Source organism: Desmodus rotundus, chromosome 2 (assembly GCF_022682495.2).
Source record: "Desmodus rotundus isolate HL8 chromosome 2, HLdesRot8A.1, whole genome shotgun sequence".
In the NCBI taxonomy this organism is placed as follows: Eukaryota; Metazoa; Chordata; class Mammalia; order Chiroptera; family Phyllostomidae; genus Desmodus; species Desmodus rotundus.
The window spans coordinates 133,103,286-133,122,815 of NC_071388.1; the positions used below are offsets into that span (position 1 = coordinate 133,103,286).

At 35.4% G+C, this 19,530-nt stretch overlaps 1 pseudogene; it reads left to right on the forward strand.

Moving 5' to 3' along the window:
* Positions 1 to 16,164: 16,164 nt before the first annotated feature.
* Positions 16,165 to 19,530, forward strand: part of LOC112313075 (ralA-binding protein 1 pseudogene) — a 100,444-nt pseudogene continuing 97,078 nt past the window's right edge.

Here is a 19,530-nt window from a genome sequence, read left to right on the forward strand (position 1 = left end):
TTAAGCCATTTTTACTGATCCATGAAACTTCAGCATAAAATACTTACTTTATTTTAATATTTTCTTTTCCATGGAAATATTAAAACAGTGCCATGACCTTTACACTAAATAATCTCAGATGACTCAGATATGTGAGACTGTGAATCGTGAACACTTTTTCTCTATTCTTTGACGTCCACTTATCACTTATTACTTCTTTGGAACTATGCCTCTACCATTTTTCCTCCATCTCCTCTGAATATATATCTAATTATATTGTTTAAACTTTCTAAACTGCTATGTGGTGTGAAATCAAATATATCAGATATTTATTATAATTATCTCCTATAGTAAAAAAGAAAGATATAAATAAAGATTAAATGACTTTTCTTTTAGTAATAATAATAGTAAAAAGTACAGCTAGAATTTATTTAGCACTTAGTAATTGCCCAGCATTATTCCAAGCTCTTTATACATGTTTTCTCATTTAGTCTTACAATACCCATTTCAAGTACTATTTTTATTCTCATTTTACAGATGGGAGATTGAAGCACTCCTAGGCTAAGATCAAACATGTCATACACAGTAGGCCCACATTTCAAATTTGAAGAGTCTGACTCCAGTGCCTGGAATACCTTTCTTCCCTTCTATAAATAAAATATAGGAGCTTAGTTGAGCATCGTCTAATTTTTCAACTATAAGAACATTGTTTTCTAAAATGAAAGAAGTATGTTCTACCGAATAAAAATTGCAATTCTGAATATTTAATGGAAAACAATATAAAGACTTAAAGCCACAATCAGTCAACCTCTCTAGAAAAAGGAGTTACTCAGCTATAACCATCCAGACCCTCAACTCAAGATAGCCTGAAGTCTCATCGTGAGATAAGGTATGTGGAGAAACAGCTGTAACCCATAAAGGCTACAGGTGCTACCAAGGACATAGTAAAGCCAACCCCCAATGGACTTGTGGCTTATAATGTGCAGAAGACCAGCTCCATTCAATATGGAGACCAATTTCATCCTAAGGCAACCCCTAGCCTTACTTTACACTCATTGTTATACATCAGCACGGTAAACAACACATCCTTGAACTACCATGATTGGAAACACAAAGCCCATACAAAGACACAAAGTGGATGTGGGTGCTCTTCTGAGTACCCTCCAACCCTTTCCCAGAAAAATCCTGAATACTCCTCCCCCTTTTTGAGTATCCTCCCCCTTGATTAAATGAGCCTCAATAAAAAAAAAGTAAATCCCACTAGGGAGCAGCTGCACTGCCTGTGGAGTAGACTTCTTTCTGCTCACTGTTTCACTAATAAATTCTCTTTCACTTTAAATGCTATGCTGGCTCACATTTGAATTCTTTCCTGCACAAAGCCAAGAACCCACACTGGGTTGAGGGCATTTGGGTCATCAGACCCCCAAAATGCCTGCGTCAATTGTACTCAATGATTAACTCTACATTGCCAAGCGTGCACACCTTATTCTGTGGGCTTTACAGAGAAACAGGCAAGCCCTCCTCCTAGCGCAGTGAGGCAGTAAGTCTGAGTAGCATACCTGGGCCCAACTATTGAATTAAGGTAAGTTTTCCTTCACCAAAGGTATTTTGATTGGTGTTTAATTCCACTAGGTTGTCCTCTTGAGATAAAGATCTGCTGCCCATTTTAATACCAGATGATGCTGGAAACAGCCAGAAATAATGTGTGCTACTTTATGATGCTATCTAAGAAAAACTAATTTTGGATCCCTCTTTGACCCCTGAAGAGACATAATAGTTCTCATTTCTGTACCCAGGAACACATTCTGACTTATTACTAATGCCAGCAATGACAGCTCAAGAGTCTTAAGTAGTAACCAGTGAACATAAACCAATGATTCTAAGACTTCTTGTGTACATAGTTGATTTAAAAAGGCTGCAAGATTATTGCATATTTCAGGTTTCTTAGGATACCAAAGATTCAATTATAAACTATAAACACTTGAAAACAATTCATTTCCTTCCGATTGGGATACAAAAATGCAAGATTAATCCTAATTATCTAAGAAGATCTTTAGTTATACTATGTAATTTCTCTCTGTGGTGTTTTAAATAATAATTTTTTAAATACCTGAAGTAAAGAGACACTAAGAAGACAATTTAAGAGCATTTATTTTATTCAAAGAAGTATGTTAGAGAAAATAGAGTTATACTAATAATTAGCTTGGTCAATTCACTTATGTTCTTTTATTCCATAATTTTATTATAGGATTACCCTGCCACATCTTTCCATAAAATGTAGAGTTTGAAAATTATAAGAAAGCCTATATAAAAGTTACATTTTTCAATCTCAAAAAATATTGGTTTTAGAAGTATCTTTAGTTGTAGAGACAATATGTCTCGTGTGTTACATAAAGCATATAATTAGAGTCAATTCTAAGGTTTGAAAGCCCATCAAAATTTGTAACGTTCTTGGATAATTTTATTTGAAAAAGTGGTTTTTTAAAGGCTTTATTTGTTAAAATAGTGATAGCCACTCCCACGGAAAAGCGACGGACTGTATCAGACAGTTTCATTAACATCCAACGTAATGTGTTTTCTGGAGAGGAAACAAACTATTCTGTAAAGGCGAGAACACCATTTCAAGCACATCCGTGACTCAGAGTCTGAGTCAGTATTATGGGATTTTCAAATGGAATAAATATGGGGCTGATTGTCTGTTTCCCCCTCAGCAAATGAGGTTAGATAATATCTTGCAAACAAGAAGCTTATTTTTAACACAAACCCAGAAACACAGTGCGCACAGCTTAGGCTTTGCAGGGATAATCAGAAAGTTGCCTTGTGAAGGTCAAGTCTGTCACACTGATTAGATAATAATATCTTAGAAGTAGAGCTCATTTCCGAAATAAATGTGTCAACCAATGTTCAAGTTAAGTGGCCAAAAATGCACTGCTGTATTTATAGGCATCGCAGAAATATTCTATTAAATCTACAGTGGTGTCTGTGTCTTGTATTCGTATAGCATCTGTCACCTGGAGATCTGAAAAAGCATGCTGTTTCTTATCTGACTTAGCCTCACAAACTCTTTGATTACAAGTATTTTATGATTTGAAAAATAAAATGCACAGAAGGAGTAAGTTATTTCGTTGTAATAGCACAATAAGAAAGGGGGAGACCCAAGGCTTGCATTATAGTTAGCACGGCCCTGTCCACATCAGCAAGTAACCCCGCAACACGCTCACACAAAAAATGTCGTGGAGAATCGTTCTAAGTAAAAAATTTCCAAAAAAGTTTACATCAAAATATGGGTTATGTCCTAATCCAGATTTTATTTTATTAGAAATAATAGAGTTCACAGGTTTTACCTGTCTCTCAATATATGAGTACAATTTTATACAGAGAAAAATGTTAAAGAATAGCTGCATCTAATGATTTCCATTTTTCCTTTATATTCATGTGGTATATGTTTGTGAATTATTTCTCAAAAAATGGGAGGGATATTTAAGAACTATGAACATTTAGCAAGATCATCCTATGATATTCAAGTTATTATTAATTCAAAACTCCTCCTAAGACTATTAGAAAAATTATATTGGAAGTCAAGTCTCTCTTAAAGATGTAAGCTTTAAGAACTTTCCAATTGACCCAAACTTTACTGTCATCAAACAATACAAAATGATGTGTAACAATACAATAGAATATGCCTGCCAATTGACTCCTTTTGACTTTGACAACTGAGCAAGTTTTTATGGAAGGCACAATACATTGTACTTTTGCCTCAAATTTAATCACATTTTGGCCACTCAGCAGAATACAAACGTCCTGAGTAAAAGTAATACCAAGGAGTATTTCAGAATCATAATGTCAGCAGGGATGCATCACCAGTAATAGCGCTTAGTTACCTATTTGTCACAAGAATTGTATCAGTGACTCAGTGGGCAAACTGCCTATTGTGACTGGCTATCCTAGAATGAAACTAGCTCCCCCTGGTGGAGGAAAAGTAAAGTTCAGCTGTTTTTAGCAATACCGTTTATTTAGATTAATTGTATTTCTAGATTCTTGTTCCTCATCTTGGGCAAACACACCCTGTAAGCTATATGTTTTCTCTTATGCTTCTAAGGCTAACATCTTAACTGTGCACAAATATGAATAAACTATACATTCCTTATTTAATCGTTCTTTAAAAAATATCCTGTTTGCTCTGTGAAGTGCGTAGTGACAAGGGGTTTGTGAATAAGGCAATCGTGCATTTCCCTGGACCTTAGATTTCTCATTGATAAAAAGATTGATCCTCAATTTTATTTCTAACCACTTTTGCTCTAATATTCTTTAGTTCTGTGATCTAACTCTCTGCCTTAGCCTTCCCTTCCTATACAAGAATGTTTTTCTTACCATTCCTTTTTATTCCAGGAATAAAATAAATCTGTGAATGGGCCACTGGTTCTCATTCTCAGAGTATCCGAGCAATATATGCCCTTGGATACAAATATAGTAAAATTCTTCCTTTGATTTTAACCAGTTTCCTTCCAGGACATTTAGACTAATGCATCATTATCTTTCAATCTCATTTACAAATACAAATTTAACATACACACTCAACAAAAAGCACTGTGAGAGATTTTAAGAGGGACCATGAGCTGTAAAATACACGTTCCAATTATACTTTCTGCTCTCCAGGATTTTACAAACTATTTGGGAAATTGCAGGAGAGGAAGTAAAGAAAGAAATGGAAACAATGACAATATGAGGCAGACTAGATAATGGTTCGGCATAAGTGAGCACTAAATGGACAATAAAAAAGGCAACTAAATACTTTAGACACTAAAGAAATTCAAAAAAGGTAAGATCATGGTAGAACAGAGTAGTCTTGAAAAAATATAGAACTTATGTGTTGTACATATATCCACTCCCAGACACTGGTAATACACGAGTCTTCTTGGTGTTCTGCATCCTTGCTGGTATGTAATAGTATCTTTTCTTTTGGTTTAACTTTGGGGGAAATTCAATGGGTAAGACATGACATAATTTTTTATTTACATTTATCTGATAGTTAAGAGATTAAACCCATTGTCACATTAATGGGCACTTACATAAAATCCCCAGTTGTTTCTTTTGCTCATTTTTCTATTGCTGTTTCTATAATACTGCACTTTAGTATTTTTCTATTATCCCAGCACTGTGGTGGTCTCTCCCTGCATAAGTGGGGTATTGACAGTGCAGTGAATCACCTTCCCTGACAATTAGCTGCACGGCCACATTGTTAAGGTGTGAAAAAGTTCCCGTAAACCATAGATCCTTTGGTTTGCAAGTTAAATGCATGAGCTTTATATCTCCACGCTACTTGGAATGCTGGTCCACAGCAAGAAAAAGAACTTGTGTCAGCCTGTAAATCAGTCACTGGTGTCTTTATCAAGAACATCTAGCTCTGGGAAAAAAGTCAGCTTAACTAATTATTTTGCTTAGTTCTATACCTGATTTACTTTTTGGATCAAGTCATTATCTCATTTCAGACCAGTAACTAACAGCTGGAGAATCAGCAGCTAGTCCAAGGGCCAGACTTCGTGTAGTTTGTTATATAGGCTTCTCCATTTTATGTGCATATTTTAATGTTCTCTCTCTCTCTCTCTCCCCTGCCTCTTTCTCTCTTTCTGTATATTTATATATATATGCATATATATAATATCTTCTCTCTATTTATAGAATATTTAACACATGCACATATGTATATATTGTGTGCTTATATATGTCCACCATGTTAATTTTGTGATTAGAATTATAAATGACTAGAAGAAAACAAAAGCTGTTTCATTTGTTTTGTATAACAGCTAATATTTCTCTGACATATCCTAAAAACAATCCAATATTACATTATATATAATGGACACATAATAATAGTTGTTTTTATTGACACATAACAATTACAATAAGCATAATGATAGGTAGATTTAATTCAGAGCATTTTTAAGATTTGGCAAATAATCAACAATATTTATTTAGTGTTCATGAGATGTTGGGTGATGGTTAAATAACTTACAGAGTGAGGCAAAAGTAGGTTTACGGTTGTATGAGAATGCTTATTATTTATTCTTATTTATTAATTTTTGTATTATTTTCCATATAAACAACTGTAAACCTACTTTTGCCCCATCCTGTATGATGCCTGCACTGAATTAAAGGAGTTACATATGTAAAAAACAAGTGCAATAAAGTGGTACAGGTACCAATAATATTGATTTATAGGGTACACTAGGGGTTCAAAAAAGAACAGAATTGCTGCTAATCAGGGAATTTATTGATCTCAGCAATATTTGCTAATGAAACTTACCTTCTTTAACAACAGAAATATTGTAACTTCTACCTCAAAAATATATCCTGGATTTTTTATATACTGTTACCTCTACATAGAAGACTGCTTTGTAGGGATACTCACCCGTACCTCGGATGCATTATTGAGTGTGTTATCCTCTTTAACAGGACCACCAGAACAGATGCTACGGGCTCTGACTGGAATGGAGCCTTTCATTTGCTCCTCCAAAGAAAAGTTCAAATTACATAATAATAATTCCACATCCAAAGGATGTAAGAATTGATCCCAAACTGTTTTAACCCTACGAAGGTTTTAGTTTTCTATATCTGCTCACCTGCTAACTCACTGGTGTTAAAGAAAGCCATCGTTATGTGTTCCCTGTTGTTTTTCTGTCCATATAACATGACTGGTCTCCAAGTCCTACCTTCCCACATCACTGAAGAATAATGAGTAACAAAGTTCACATGACATCTTTACAAACATGGAAAGCTCTATAATGCTGAAAATGATGTTATAATTGTGAGTGCTTTTTTGGGGGTGCCTTTCACTATGATTGCCTATGTCTTTTCAATTCTCTTTCTGACTGTTGGGAGATCTTTGTTTCTAAGCTTTTATCAATTTACACTTCTTTCTGTCACTGTTATAAGTAAAAAGTACTAGTAAAATAGCACATTTTACATTTTATTCTTTTTTTATTGTATGTTTTAATTGTTATTCAATTACAGTTGTCACACTTTCCCTTCATTTCTCTCTCCTGCCTTTTTCCCATCCCCCTGCTCCCACAGTCCATCACTGCCCTGTTGTCCATGCCCATAAGTCCTTTATACATGATCCTTCACTTGCTCCTTCTCCTTCTTTCACATGTTATCCTCATCCCTCCTCCTCGCTTGTCACTGTCATTTTCTTTTTTATCTCCAAGTCTCCAGTTCTATTTTGCTCACTTGTTTGTTTTGTTGATTAGGCTCCACTTGTAGGTGAGATCAAATGGTATTTGTCTTTCACTGCCTGACTTATTTCACTTAGCATAATGCTCTCCAGTTCCATCCATGCTGTCAAGAAAGGTAGGAGCTCCTTCTTTTTTCTGCTGCATAGTATTCCATCATGTAAATGTACCACAGTTTTTTGATCCACTCATTTACTAATGGGTACCTAGGGTGTTTCCAGCACTTGGCTATTGTAAATAATGCTGTCATGGACATTGGGGTGCATAGGTTAGGTTTTTTTGGATTGGTGTTTCAGGATTCTTAGGGTATAATCCCAGCAGTGTATTTGTCAGGTCAAAAAGGCAGTTCTATTTTTAGTTTTTTTTGAGGAAATTCCATACTGTTTTCCACATTGGCTGCACCAGTCTGCATTTCTGCCAACAGTGTACTAGGGCTCCCTTTTCTCCACAACCTCAACAGCACTTGTTGTTTGTTGCTTTGTAAATGATGGCCATTATGATGGGTGTGAAGTGGTATCTCATTGTGATTTTAATTTGCATCTCTCTGATGGCTAGTGATTTTGAGCATCCTTTCATATATCTATGGGCCCTCTGTATGTCCTCCTTGGAAAAGTGTCTGTTCAAGTCCTTTATCCATTTTTAATTGCATCGCTTGTCTTCCTGGTATGGAGTCATGTGAGTTCTTTATGTATTTTGGAGATTGAAACCATGTCCAAGGTATCATTGGCAAATATATTTTCCAATACAGTTAGTTGTTTTTTAATTCTGTGGATATTTTCTTTAACCATGCAAAAATGTTTTTCTGTCACATCAATGTCTCTCTCTCTGTCTCCCTTTCTCCTCCTCCTCCCCCCCTCCTTAAAAATCAGTAAATGTATAGTCAGGTGAGAATTAAAAAGTAAAATAAATATAAAATATTCACATAGGGGGCATTAATGGGGCTAGAGACCAGCTCTGTGTATATAGGCAAAAATTGTTGGTGTTTGGGATATCAGATGTCTGCTGCCAGGTGATAAATTCTTTGGAGATAAAGGACAAAACTACACCAGAAATTAAGGTTAGGTATTGTGTCTAGCCTTGAAAACCAGTCAAAACTGACCAGTCACTGTCTGATATTAGGTTAGAGGTCAAACCAAGCAGACATGGAGGAGTCGGTAGGAACAGTGTTATTAAATGCCAATGCAACATTGTAGTCAAATTTAGGAAGTAGGCAGAGCACTCATCCCCCTAAGTCAAGATGAGGCAATTCACCTACTGATTATGAACCATGGGACCTAGAATGATAAAGAAAAACAATGATTATGACCTTCAGTCCTACAACTATGAGAGATAGATAAAAGAAACCCAGATTAGCTATTTGGGCAAAATAAGGTAAAGGAATGCAAATACACAGTCCATTCAGCAAACAAGTAGACCAGGGGCATCAGTAAAGGTAAAGTCTTCATCTTCCAGGCAGTCTTTTCTATGCCTTCTAATGATGCAGGAACGAATCTAAGGTTGTGGCTAGCTTAGGGTATCAATTAAAAATGGGCTTGTACAATTGGTTTCCTAATCAGTAGTTAAGTTGACGGGAATGAAAAGTTGTCAAATTCTGCCTGAAAGCAGGATCTTCTCCATATTCTTATTTTCAGTGCAGTAATTTGTGAAGAATGCAAATATTTAAACATTATCATTTGTGGGCTAATTTTTTTCCTCTCTCCTATTATGGCTACCTAAAAACAGTCTGGGACCTCCTTATTTTCAGTTTTTAGAGAATTTTTTGTTTGATTGTCTTCTTTCTATTTGTTTCTAGACATATTTTTCCTTGTGTCTTCACCAGGCACTTTCTCATCTTCAGAAGGTCATTTAAATTTTCAAGTTTATTCTAAGCACAGTTACCCCTTTCAACTTGATGTTATCCATGAACTGAAGAAGTAAGAGCTCTACTTAATCATCCCAGTCACTGATGAAGATACAGTAATGGATCTAGGACAGATTCCGAAGCATTACTCAGTATCCACTCCCATCTTTCAGGGCAGCGTGGACTGATTAATAACTACTGTCTGAGAGTGACCTTCCGAGCGGTTGCACACCCATGCTCTAATAGCAGAGACTCAACTCTGCTTTGCTGTTCCCTAATTAATGTCATATAAAATGAAATTAAAAGCCTGGCTGAAATAAAGATCTTATCTATTGCTTTCTTCTTAATCACAGGGCCTGTCACTCTGTCACAGAGGGAATTTAGATTAGTCTGATCCGATTTGTTCTTCATAAAGACACATTTAAAATAAATCATCTCTGAGAGCTTCTATATGTTAGCCAATTGAGAATTGGCCAATAAAAATAATGCCTAGTAATTCTGTGCTTCAAAAATGTGGACTGTGGTTTCAGGTGTCCCTTAGCAATCAGAGGAATTAAATGTACTGTGACTGTTATTTTTTAAGTACCAACGTCAATGTACAAGTGTACATTTGTTCATCATTTTTCATGACTTTTCACACAAAAGGTATGGATCAGCTTCATTGTTCATTTATTTGCTTTTATGCTCCTCACACATCTTACATCGATGTGTATAGAGGCTTAAGATTTTGACCAACCTAAAAATTAGTCAAAACTTAGAAACATTCTCAGAGAAGATTGGGGATATCATTTTTTAAATAGTTGAAAAGAATAGTGAGTATAACACATATAACCAGTTAATTCAGGGAACTCCTTCTGATTAGACTTGAAAAAAAGGCTGCTCTGTGTTTTATATTGATTTAAGAAAATCCTCTCATGATTACATGAAAAACATGCAGCACTCGGAAGGATAGGGCTGAGATATCTACAATAAGGAATTCAGAAAATAAATGCAATTTTAGAGTGCTTGGTCTTGCAGTGTTGTGACGTATGGACATAACCTGTTTTCTCTTCAACACTATTCAAAAACATAAAGGAAAAAAATTAATTATGTAGTATGTTCTTTAAAAAAACAGTTAGTAAATATAAAGTTACCTATAAGACATACAACATAAGTTTTATTTTTCATTCTTTTAGTAAGTATCTGTTGAGTACTCATTATGTGCCATGCACTGATTCTGGCCCTGGTGATACATGAGAGAATAAACAATATTCCCTGATTTCCTAGATTATATATTGTAATGGGGAGAAGTAGACTATAAGCACTGATGTGGAGAAAAATAAAGCAGAGAAGAGTTCAGGAATGAAAGGTTCTTATTTTTTTTTATTTATTTGAGAGAAAAAGCAACATCTGTTTGCTTTTCCACTTACTCATGCATTCATTGGTTGACTCTTGTACGTGCCCTGACCTGGGATTGAACCCACAGCCCTGCGGTATCAAGACAGTGCTCCAGCCAACATAGCTATATGGCCAGGGCTGGAAGGTTCTTATTTAAACTGGGTTGATAGAAAAAGCTCCACTGAGCAGAAAACTTAAGGAGATGAGGGAGCCAGCCATGTGGTTACCCAAGGAAGAGAGTTTTTAGAGAGAAAAAGCAAGGACTAAATTAAGATTTTTAAAAACTTAATTAAAGAGAGCTGGCCATTATAGCCTCAAACACTGAGTTGATGAAGAGGAAAAGGTAAGAGTTATATGTACAGACATCAGTTAATTTTTAAATGAAAACATTGGTTTTAATTACCTAATGTGGATCACAAGTATTTCCATTATAATGTGACTGTAGTAATTACATATAAGTTAATATATACAATATATTAACATATGTATATATAATCCTTTATAAATGAAACTTATTTGGTTGACTGAATAGTATTGCCAATGGTTTGTAATCAAGTTTATACAATGGAAAAGAAATTATATGAACATTATTTTTCTAATTTTCTTAGTTATATTTTGAGAGGTTATGGGCAGAAAAGATTTTTTTCTATAAGTAGCACACGCACACACCCATACCCACATTCAATATACACACACACATGCATATACTACAATAGTGATAGAATACCAGTTAACAATTGAAACTCAAAATGTTAATTCATTCACCTTTTTTAATATTAAAATATACAAAGTAGCCAAGTAAGTAATTTGAAATAATTATGCTTTATATATTGAAAGAAAGGGAACACATTTGTCTTATTTAGAACAGCTCACATTCTGAGGCTTAATGAACTGAAAAATCACTCAACATGATTGCCAAATGCATGCTGTCCTTTTCTACCTACTGTACTTTCTCCCTCAGAATTAAGCATAGGGTTACTATTGGCACCTGCACAAAAGAAAATCTATAACGTGGGGCAATTTTCAATGTGTGTCAATTTTAAAGGCTTAAAAGCTGTGCAATTTTATGGAAAGTGAATGGTTTTATCCTCTTTCATAATTTCAATGTCTGATTGAATCAACTCAAGCATTTAATCAATCATATTACAGGTAAGGCCACCTATAACATGACTAGATTGTCAGGTTAACCTTCTGTGGCTGTAACTGGCATAAAATATTATCCGAATTATAGGAAAGGACATTGAGATAAAGTGTGCATGCAGGTTGGAATGCAGAAAAAGGTGACCAAGCTGATGCCGTCCTCGGTCATAGCAAGAATGAGTTCAGAACATCCTGTGATAAGTTTGTAATTGACAGAAGAGACAGAAGTAATGCCCCCCAGTTAACACGGTGGGCCCGGGTGAAGGAAACAGTGATGTGTTAGGGCCTGGAAGGCTGAGTTACTCATGGAATGGCTTGTTGTCACCATAAATTACAGACACAAAGGCAAGTGCTTCCTACTAATGAGATGATGCCTGATGACTCAAGTGATAATGACAGAAAAATGTCACTACTAAATTAACATCATTTTTTCCTGACTGAGAAAAAATATATGTGGATTATAAATTTATGGAAGTTTAGGGAAATTTGCAAAAGGACTACTGTATCAGAAAGAAAATTATATTATGAAAAGCTTTAGACTTAAGATTGACATTTTTCTAGACAGCTATTTTTCCCAACAAATTATTCAGATAGACCTACTATATATAATTATTAATGTCATAGTTGGAAAGAATTTACATGTAAGAAAATAAACGACCAAGAACTAATGGACTAAATTTTCGGGTGTCATAAGTGTCCCCATAGGCCAAAACTAGAAGTAGCCTAATTAGTCTACATTTGGCACTATTTTTCATAGCACACTTCTTTAAAAATTCTCAGGGTGGTAATTATGTTTATAATTCTGATATCTACTTTGACCATTTTGAGTTCTTAGAAAGCACACACATTTCAGAAGAGTCCACCTCTCTGTAATTGGATAGGCTGACAGTGATTGTCTGTAAACTACTATTTCTGTAAGAGTTATCAGCGATTATTGTCCATCTGACAGAAAAAATGTGTGAATAGCAATATGTGTCTCTTCACAAAATCAGACCTCAGAAGCAAAAACACAAATGGTCTTCCTGAAAAATGAAAACATTTCACGTCATAACTTTAACCAGTTAAAACTGGTGGGCTGACAGTACTTACCAAATAATGGACACGCGATGTATTAAAGACAGCTAAGCGCCTACTGCAGATGGGTACGAGGGTATCTTCTTTACTACTAGATCAGTGGTAGTTTTTGTAATCAAGGAGACATCAAAATATTCTTTTTTGATAATTATTTTAAATTAAACATGATAGCATATCTTATGGTATATCACTTCCATTTTCTGGACATAAAATTCTTATTAACTTGAAACACATCATATTATTATATACCTTTATCCTTCTACATATTATATATGTTTCAATTAAACTTAGTTTTTATTTGGGAAACTTTCTTTTGGGTGATAGGGTGGTGGGAAGAAAATAAGGAGGCAAGTTACATCATTATTTTCATATATTAGGCTGAGAGAAAATACCCCCATTTTTATTTAACTATCTTAGACAAATGCAAGTGTATATGTGAGTGATATGCATACTTTAATATTGAGTTTATTGTTTGGAATTCTACTTAAAATATATAAAAATCAAACAAAGGACTAATCTGATTTCACCAAACACTTTGTAATTCACATGAGCAGTGGTAATCATTACAGAACTTGTATACTTAGTAATCTGAGTAACTTAAATATATCATAAGTTTAGCCTGCAGGAAGATAAAAATCTAAAGTATTTTTATTGAACTTATTTCAGTTACTTTCTACACACTTATAATAAATTCTGTTCAGCAAAGGAGCCTGACAACTGATAAAAGAACTTGTTTGTTTACTCACCATTGTGAGAATCTATGCCAGGGAAACTTGGGAATGACCTCAAAAAAGTGATATCTTGAGAAGAAGGACTTCAAATGAAAATGGAAAACACATACCTGTTTATATTAATAGAGTACTTTTCTGTGATGGTACAATAGTCCCAGTTCTAACACTTAAGTAATGGCTTATGAATACATGAGATACATCTGTCCCATAAAATTTCCACTAATTCAACAAACCCTCTTTGGTTTCTGAGAAGGTCCAATGAATAAACTACTGAGCTATGCATAATCTGTGCTCAACCTGCCCTGGGTTTAATTTATAAAGTAGCTGAGGCATCTGAAAATGTAAAATTATTTATTTTTCAAGCAACTTAAAGCAATGGTCCAGGCTACGGGGGCCATAGCAGGGTACTAAGATATAGCAGTTTTGATGTACTTAGTTTTTTGAAGAGTTACAGTTCTTTTTTTCATAGAATATTGCTTAAATTGCCCCATACGATTTTGTCAAAATCTTCAAATTTAAAGAAAAATAGTATTTTTAGAGATAAGTTTACTTTATTATGAATGGGAAAATTCAATCAAACTAAAATTTCAGAGTCCTCTATAATACTCTGTAATAGGAACACACTTATACTTCACTCAAATGATCAGGTAGAGAATTTTGTCCAGTGCCGGTATAGTGATTGGAGCACTAATCATTCTCACCATGGTCTGATACAATGCTTCTTCCTTAAGATGAACATTTTTATGCCCCTTTCACTAGGTAGAAATGAAATTCACGGACAGGACCACATACCTAGATTTGTGATCTGAAAAATCAATATACTCTTTTACTTGTAATAAAACAAAAAAAGAACGTAATTTAGAATAAAATAATGTATATTTTAATATCCAAATCTTTAAGTGTGTTTGTATAGGATTAGAAGTAATTATGCGTGGGTACAGTTATGCAAAATTATGATGGATATAACATCTATAACTTTGAACTGATGCAGGTGTTCTTTACCGACCACTCATAAAATATAAGCAGCCTTGCCTTAGAGCAAAGGTTTGCTACCAGCCTTTGCCTAGTAGCAAAGTTTTCTAAAATGATAATAAACATCTTAACAATTTCTGAGCAAAGCAAGAATCTTCCATGGATTACTCTGTAGTTTTATTCCTAGAAATTCAGTGTATCTCAGAACTGTGACAAAACTGTAAAACTCAGTGTTTGTTCTAGACTCAGAGAATATATTTTTTAATCTATCTGAATGCCTAGCTCCATAATGAAGATCTGGGTAAAGCACAGAATGAGTTTTCATTGTGAGACTCTGTTTCCTACAGATCTTAGAGAATTGCTGCTCCTTCCCACCAAAAGCCCCCTAATTATTGTACCAACAAAAAAAATTTCCCTCAAATTTCTAAAATGCTCCCTACCTAGAGGTAACAAACTGTTTTAAACCACAGACTAGGTCCAGGCCTCAGGCAGAGCTTTGAAGCAGGCTCTATAGAACATGTGTTACAGTATTGAGGGATCACAGGCCATAATTTTCATTAACCTCAATTTATAAATCATCATTTCTTCTTTTTAAAAATATATTCATGTATAAACATATGTGTTTGTTGGTTTTATGTATGTAACCTCAGTTGTCTCAGAGGTAATGTGCCCCAGGTGTCTGGAGGAGGAAGATGTATCTCAGGCCTTGGTGTCTTTTGAAATAATTAGGGTCTCTCTTTCCTCAACTGCCATTAGACCTCCCAATGGCTGGTTTGATCAGACTCTGAGAGTCGGAGGGCTAGGGCATTAGAGACCATCAACTAAAGTCGAGCTCTAGGATCCTGACTGCCCTAGAGAGAACTGGAGAACACTGCCCTTAGACTGAGGCCTCATGGCTTAAGGGGATGCCTAGTCAAGGACTCCAGGTACACTAGTGTGGGTGAGATGCTGCAACTAACCAGCCCTTGGAGTTTGTGCAAAGTCACTGAGCCCTTAAGCACCTCAGTTTCTTTCTCTGTAATAAGAAAGGAATGGTTACTAATCTTTAAGGCCCGTTCTAGCACTGGAATTATAGACTTTCAGGAATCTGTCAGGAGACTACCCTAGTATTATCTTTTCAAAACCAACAGAAATGGCAAAGACCAGCAGGAGGTCCCAGCAGTTAGAGGACACAGTAAATGATTAGTCATTCCCTTTGTTTATGATGCTGAAACTGCTCAGCCAGATTGTGCCTAAGACTCACAAACATGAGGGGTCAGAACAGATCAGGCAACTACTCCACACTGCAGACCTTCAAGTTAGACATCCGGAGAGAGAGGTGGTAGAAAAATACATGGCTCTCTTATCCCCCCAAATAAAATTAGATTGGTAATGCTTAAGATCTCTGTATTTGCCCCTCTGGTGAATATCTCTGTTATGTGTTTTAATAAGATTGATTAGCAGAGTGGCCCTACCCAGGATTATTCAACCATAAGCCAAACAACCAACTAACCAATCTGTTGGACATTAAATCAATTATGTGTGGAAGAGAATGATTATGTGCTTATACAAGAATAAATATAAAAACATGGAATTATTGACTATTATATCTTAATAAGACCTTATGGTCATCAGAAAGTCAATTTGCTAGCATTGTTAGCTAGTTAGGAGTATTAAAGGAAGGAAGCAAATAGGATCAGACATTAAGCCTAATGTACAAGGGAGGTGAATCAGACATTAAGTCTCACTCACTAGGGAACCACAGCATTCACAGGCTCCCCAGGAAACGACTAAGTCTCCACAGAAGGGACTTTATGCCTGAGCAATCCCTGAGTGGGCAAGAATGGACAGGAGTGGACAAGAAGAATCAATTGACCCAGAAGACAACCAGTCATTACCCAGGATTGTGGAAGAAGAGGAAGGAGAGTTAAAACATCAGGGGAAATTCCTCTCTGTGCGCATGAGTGGTGGAACACGGGGAGTAAGCACATGTGCAGTACAAAGCAGATGAGAAGCAGAACTTTGGGGCACACTGGGGCACGCACAGTAGGAGCCCATGCAGTGACATAAAAGGGTAGAGTCTAACCTAGAAAATCTGGGAAAAGAATCTGGGATTGGATGAGGGCATGAAATGCTGGAACACTCAGGAAAGGGGTGGGATAGAGGATGGCCCAGCACAATCTGGGAGGAATTAGAAAGAAGTTTGGACAACTTGAAAAACAGCCTTCTTGTTCCCCCAAGCCAAGAAAATGTATGGAGGATTATCAGGGGTCCTGTGGCAGTTGCTGCCAGAGCCTGCTGGCCCTTTACTGGCCACTGCCCTTAAACTTCTCTCGCACTTGTGCCCTTTGAAATGTCTTCTTCAGGACACCACAAGAACCCATTTTCATGGCAACAAATTGAATATAAAAAAATGTTTCAACACTAAGAATTTTATTTTTACTTCTAGTTATAATTTTCTGTCAGTGAAAGATTTTCTTTGGGTTTCTGAAAAAGCTGTGATTTTGAAATACTTTTCTTACTTTTATTACTCCCATTGAACTACCAAACAGAGCTGGTTATGAGTTCATCTTCTGTGCTCCCATATCACCTAGGGCACACATCTGCTAAGTCCTAGACGTATTTTATAATCATTGGTTTACTTGTCTGTTGATTCACACAATTCAATATGTTATTTCACCAAAACGATGTATTTTACTCATCTCTATATCCTTAATATACAGTGTATTTGATCATATATGTACTCAATGAAATGCAAGTTAAAAATGAACTGAACTAAGGCCAATATACCTAATTACTACAATTCTAATTTAAAATAAGCATAATATTATTTTGGAAAATGTGTGCATCCTCATTTTTACAGTTTTATAGTTTCATTCAGCTTGTAGCTCTTAGATTGTACATAACTATCATCCATGGAGCTTAATAAAAATAAAGATTTCTAGTTTCTGCTAAGATATCTTGGTTTAGTGAGATTGGAAAATGGCCCAGAAAGTTAATATTAATAAACACTTTAGGTAATCAATCTATTAACCACCCTATCAAAAATATCACACTAGAATTTTTAATAGGTTGAAGTCCCTCATGGACTCATATTTCTACTAGAATTGATAGAATATGTTACCCCCAAGTCATCCTCTTTGGCATAATGATTATATTTGGATTTCAAGAGTGATTTATGTTTCTGGGCCTAATCTCTTTTAGGCATTTGGTAGCAGTAATTTAGCTTTTCAAAACATTATTTTCTGAGCATGTGTACTTTATAAAAATTTGTTTGTGTTAATTATATTTAGGTCTTGAGCATAAATTCCCTATTCTACCCAAGAAAAGCTATTGGCAACATAAGTAGAAAATAATTTTTCCTTACTATTTACTAGCTCTTAACTTTTATAAAAAATATATGAGTCATGCTGTGGAAACAAATATGATCATTATTGGTACCACATGATGTCTTCTTAATAGAAGAGCTTCTTTTACCCCTTGCAATTTTTTTTTTCTGTTACTTGCCTTCCATCTAATGTGTCTGCATTTTGTTCGATATACCTTTAGGGTTATTGTAAACAGATATCTCACTGATAGTGGCAATGGCCATCTTGAAATTCTTGGACATTTCTAGTTGTTTATTATGAAGCAGTATCTTATCTCTCTTTTTGTTGAATATCTTCATGTTATATTATTAAGTCCATGAGTTTGCTAATTTTTACTGTTTTGACCAGAAAACAAGGATTTAGGTGTTTCAGAAAAGTTCTATACTGTTGAGTCATAGAAGCTATTATTATTTTTGCACAAGTAAATTATGCCAGCTGTGGGGACTGGTTCTCATTTTTGCAACTTTATGGGAGACCAGACTTGTCACTTACTAACAAGGAATGATGGCTTCAATAGCTTGCAAACAGTTAATATCTTAAAAAAGATGTTAGTATAGAACTCAGGAAATAAGAAGCAAATGATTGAGCATTGATAGTTACATTTGTTATTATGAAAAAATAAAAGACAAAGTGAGAGGCAACAAGCTTTTATCTGAGATCCAAAAAAATAGCTAATTGGGAAGCACTGATTCAGGCAAAAATTCAGTGTTTAGATTAGGATATGAAAGCAAGGAATATTTATTAAACAGGAAAGAGAAATAAGTCCATGAATAAAAGAAAGGAATTGTTATGGGTATTAATAAGCTAAGAAAGGAATTTCTATAGTTGCAGATAAGCTAACATAGTGATAATTATAAAGAAGTCTTTAATGTTCAGTCCCTTATCATAATAAGCTGATATTTGAAACATAACGCTGCTTTAGGCCCATTTGGAAGATGATTTTTTCCCAATTTTACATTCTAAAAGTTTGAGGAGTAAAATGTACAAGGTAAGTAACTGAAATGGCAGCTCCAACTCCATTTTAAAATGTCTCTATTTTTGCCTTGGCTGGTGTGGCTCAGTGGATTGAGTGCCAGCCTGCACACCAAAGGGTTGCCAGTTCAGTTCCCAGTCAGGGCACATGCCTGGGTTGCAGGCCAGGTCCCCAATTGGAGGCGCTCAAGAGGTTACCACACATTGATGTTTCTGTCCCTCTCTTTCTCCTTCCCTTCCCTTCTCTCTAAAAATGAATAAATAAAATATTTTTTAAAAGTTAAAAGTAGCTCTATTTGTATTATTATTTTTACATTAAAGTTAGAGAAAGTGTATAGCTTAATACAATTTTATTTAATTAGTTTTTCCTCCTAGTAGAACCATTCTTCCAGTAACACCTTTGGAGAAAATAATACATAAAAATGTATGACTCTTGCAGTAATTGTAAATGTACAAGGTCTGTCCAGAAAGTGTCCAGTCACATACTATGAAAAATTGAGATATTTATTAAAGAAGATATGAGACACAAGAAACATTGTACATAGGACAGTGATGCCTCAGACCCCTTCAAAATAGGCACCTTGGGACCTCACACAGTTCTCCCAATCGCCATTAGCTGCCCCATCATATTCTGAATTTCATTGACAGTGAAATTTCTTCCCTTTGACAGGTGATTTTAAATTTGGGAGAAGCCAGAAGTCACAGGGTACCAAATATTGGCTGTAGTGGGGCTTGGCCACCTGGGTGATCTGACATTTCACCAAGAAACTCTGCGGGAGATGTGATGCATGAGCTGGTGTGTTGTCGTGGAGAAGCTGCCAGTCACCACTGCCCATAGCTGTGGCCTTCTGAATCATCACAATAGTTTT